This window comes from Ceratosolen solmsi, unplaced genomic scaffold, assembly GCF_000503995.2.
Source record: "Ceratosolen solmsi marchali unplaced genomic scaffold, CerSol_1.0 scaffold28, whole genome shotgun sequence".
Taxonomy (NCBI): Eukaryota; Metazoa; Arthropoda; class Insecta; order Hymenoptera; family Agaonidae; genus Ceratosolen; species Ceratosolen solmsi.
The window spans coordinates 1,514,624-1,519,733 of NW_011948429.1; positions in this window are offsets into that span (position 1 = coordinate 1,514,624).

Sequence of the window (5,110 nt, forward strand, 5' to 3'; positions counted from 1 at the left end):
ATAATGATAATAATGATAATAATAATAATAATACAGGGAAAGATTATAATAGTTGGACATAACGATTAAGTGAATTGCAACGATTGTATGGTACTATTTTATACTTTGCTAATTAGATTTTCCGAAAAATACCACAGATGGAGAAGTAGAAAAAACTTAATGGTATTGCGGAAAGGAGATTTGAAGTAATAAGTACATCAATTATTAATACATTGCAAAAGTAATAATTTATAAAAAGAGAAATACAAGAAAAACTTGAATGGAAAGAATTTCAAAAGAAGTATTTGAAATTCACGGTAGACCAAAATAACACAAAGAGTAATATCACTTATCTTCTTCAATTTAATTTCGAAGCACATTATTAGATTTATCAATGATAATAAATACAGAATTTCTTTTGCTAGTTTAATCCGCATCTCAATTTGCCTTTATTACTTATCTTATATAGAAATAACCGGTAAATTATCATTCTATACAAAGTAGGGGATAATGATTCAAAATTATCGAAAAAAATATTGATTATATCCTTTATACGATAAGTAAAAATGTTATTCTTTTGAAGTCGAATGGCTTTGTAATGTATTATATGTTAATAGCTCCATTAAATGTGAATAAAATTGTGAAATAATTGTGAAAGTATTGAAATCTGAGCTATTATTATGTAAATAAACGTAATTTTTCAATTGTACAACAAGGCTATCTATATCTAGTTGTAAATAATTTGAAAAAAAAAAAAAAAAAAGAAAAAAAAAGGAAAATATTAATGTTATAATAATGTAAGATATAATAAAAATAGAAATAAAATGATTATAAAATCGTATGATGATGGAGGGAAGCGGTTGCTTCGACCGTTACTATAAGCTAATTCAAATTCGTAAATGCTAATGGACGAGATAATGAAATTAAAATGGAAAATGAATAAGCAAATGTTTCAATAAGATTTCAAGATTCAAAATTACAGCGAAATTAATATGACAGATAATATCAAGTTATTATTATTATTATTATTATTATTTTTCTTGAACGATCCAAACTATATTGATGATCCATATGAGTTGGGTGGATGAAATTGATATAAACTAGAGATAATCGTTTTTTTTTTTTTTTTTTTTTTTTTTTTTTTTTTTTATTAACGTGCCAATGAATCTCAGCGTTTTCAGCGTCGGTCGGTAGATAATATCGAGGTCGTATCAACTGCAGGAAATTATAAAAAAGCATATATATATATATTATCATGACCAACCTGATATATTTTCTTTATATTATATCTATATGATATATATTCCTTAACAAATTATATTATTCACATATATTAATTCACATATAAATATATTTTCTTTATATTATATCTATATAATATATATTAATTCACAATAAATAATAAATTAATATATTAATTCACAAACGATTAGAGCACAAATTCACAAGAAGCCTTAGGAGCAACTGAAGCAACTCGATTGAAATAAATGTCAAAATGAAAATGTTTTTTCAAATTCGAAGTATGAGAAAGCAGAAGAGGCGTTCGAGTTATTGCCGCGGACCTGTGAAGTATGTCTCTCTTACACCGGAGAACAAGAAGCTTAAAGTATAACTTGGTGCGCACGTCCGTGGGTTATACTCGTGTAATATCTGCATCGGAGCTTGATTTTAGTTGGAGATACTTTTACTCTGTCATAGTAGAACAGTAGCTGGAAGTTACTGGTTGAATGATTTCAAGCCTATTCAAGTTGTTTCACCTACAACAACAATCGCAATAATCATACTGATTAAACGAACGTCTCGATCTTTACATTTTTCCGAATAACGAATCGCGATGATTCGTTACGTATCGATACGCCACTATCAAGTTCAAGTGAAATGTGTAATTTTTAATATAATACTTTTTTAATACAACTTTAAATAAATCAAAGGAATAAATAAGTATCATTATTATAATTAATTAAAAAAGGTATTGGACTAACGCTTAAGACGAAACGAAGCAACTAATAAAAAAAAAAAAATTTTTTTTCAAATAATTGACTCTTCTTACAGATGTTATTATAAAATAAATAAAAGTCAACAAAACCATTAAGTCACATGGTATAATCCGATGGTATTTACTCAAAAGCTTCAATCTTCTCAAGAAATTCTAAATTAAATTTCTTAATTATCAACAAAATATCTTAATAGTGGCTTAAATTTCAAGCCAAACTATACTTTAAAAATATTTAAAAATATTACAAAAATAACCCATGTAATTTTATTAATTTGCTGACATATACTAATCTACTTGATTAATTTGGAAATTTAAGTAATTCGATTCGATAATCGATATAAATGAATAGCGTTATAAACTGCTATCTTCCAATTAAATTGAATAATAAGCCTTAATGAAGAGTTGCGATCAATGCTTTTGGTGCGTAGCAAATAAATCGTAATGTACTAATAACCCACTTTGAAGGCAATAATTTATATTATCTATTAATTATAATTCGATATTTACATTTCGTAGATAAAATATACGCATGAGCAAGTGATTCCATAGAGATAATATGTTTTACAACGGTATATTGATCTTATCTAATGATGATCTTATCTAATATATTGATCTATATCTAATGATATTAATATGTCGAAAATAGGCAATTAGGCAGTCATCGAGAACAGATTTTAAATAAACATGATACTAATGATACATGATAAAAACAAGACACTAATGATACACCCATTACGGTAAATTATCATTATGAATATATTTAATTTTAATTAGCCATGAGCATTTTCATAGAGCTATAAAAAAACATGTATTTTTCAATTAAATGTTCTCATGTTGCTCCATTGAATGTTAAATTCTTAGATAGATTATGGCGATAGATTATAGCACATTAAATATATAAAATATTCATAATATGTGTAGATTGGAAAAAAAATTTTTTTTTTTTTATATATACAGTTAATCTACTGTAGTTTTATACTTAGATTTTTATTAGCTATTACAATAAATACTTACCCGATGTAGAATATTCTTCGTTTCGATGTACGTTCTTTTTATGAAATTATTTGAAGGTAATAAATAATATTGCTTAAATCCTATTGATAAAATGCAAAAAGTAAAGGTTCTGGAGGAAAATTGTAAGAAAATAGCGATAGGAATAATAAACTGCATTTTTACTCTTCTAAGGTTATTTTTAAAAGAGAGAGAGAAACAAAAAAAAAAAAAAAAAAAAAAGAAACGTCGAACGCATGAAAATAAAGAAATAAATTTCATTAACTTCACATGTTAATCATTTATTAACTTATGTATTCACATACAATAGTATTATGCGACGATCAAACATTGTATAAACAAAATTTACAAAATAAAGTATAAGTCTTTACAGCTAAAAGCTACTAGTTTTAATAGATCACATAGCTTCATACTTTTCCTCGGTCGACAATTATCGTATCCTCTTTCTCTTTAAAGTATTCATGATTTTTCCATTTCGTTATTCTCGTGCAACTTATTCTTTCCAGTTCAATCCTTCGCTCGCCAAATGTTTCATTCGACTAAATTCTCCGTTCTCGCAATATCATTCGTTTACATTACGCTCTATCAATTATCTCTTTAATAATCCGTATGTATATATATACTTTTTATATATAAATATGCCAAATATTAAATAATGTATGTATATATGTATAGCTTTGCTAATTTGTCACCTAATCGTGAGGAGCGGGGAGGTGGGGGACTGTGTTTTTTTCATTTATTTACTTTTTTCTTCTTTTAATATTTCACGTCATCCTTTCTCTCGCATATATTTGTAAATCTAATGCTCGCAAACGCGCACACACAAGTATCCTTTCACACGCGCAAAGTACATTGTTGTATATCATACACCGCTGTTATCATTAATTTTTTTTTTTTTTTTTTTTTTTTTTTTTTTTAAATTTATTTTTGTCGATATTGTCGATACTTAGTTTGTAAATAGAAAAATTATCATCTCTTACTATAATTAACCACCGATGCTTCGCTTATGAATCATTCATTTCATTTTAATTCATATGTGTATCGTTAAGGGTTTTTTTTCCTTCATCTGCACCGGGTCGCATAAAACAATTCTCTCATACAAAATTTATCAGAAAAATCGTAAAATTTTATGTCCCATACAAACAATTCATAAAACTTCCCAGAATTTCAATTATCTAAAAATGTTTTTTCGATGTCTCTCTAACTCTATATATTTTTCATTTCATTTAATAAACGCCGAAAAATATGATAATTTCCTTTCAGCGCCTACCCCCCAAACCGCTTTTGATAATTATTTTTCATTCTTTTTTTCATCTTTAGGAACAAAACGAGAACTCGTTAATATATGTTCTTGAAACTTATTTATTTTCTTGCTTACTATTTTCATATGTTTGCGCTGCAACTCATTGTTCCCAATCCCAGGAAAATTGTTCATTAATCAGCAAACGCATATTTCATGTTAGTTTGATGCTTATGTATTAAAGCTTATGAAGCTTTACTCTTTTGCATTTCCAACTATTTTCTACTACTGCTACTTACTTTTACTTTTCCTTCTTTATTTTCGTAAGGTTCGCGCATAAAAATGTTCGTTTAATATTTACCGTTTAGTACGATTAATGGATGGTATGATGCATTTTTAGGAATAAAGACATTATGTATCTATTTACACTGAATTTATTTATTTTCATGAACATTTAAAAGTCCATGGTGTAGTGTCGCGGCATTTATCATTATTTATTCTCAAGTATCATTTAATATTTGTATGTACTTTTATCTTTATACCTTTTTACTCTCCATTATTTTGTGTGTATTAAACGCTAATGTAGGATTTTTGTGTAAATGTTTACATGCTCCTCGTCATTGCTAGACTCGGATGATGCTTCTTCGCCTCCCATCGTCTCTCTCTCTCTCTCTCTCTCTCTCTCTCTCCAAAAATCGTATATTTTAGGAGTCTTTTTTGAAATTTGTGTCAGCGCGATATCGCTCTATGAAAGCCCTTGTTTTATGTTTCATCTGAATTTTGCTCAAACTCACTTTTGAAAAGCGTGTTCCCATCGAGTTAAATGCTTATTAGCGAAGTATATAACGACAGAACCGGATTCGCGATTTTATTTTTCTTCTCAC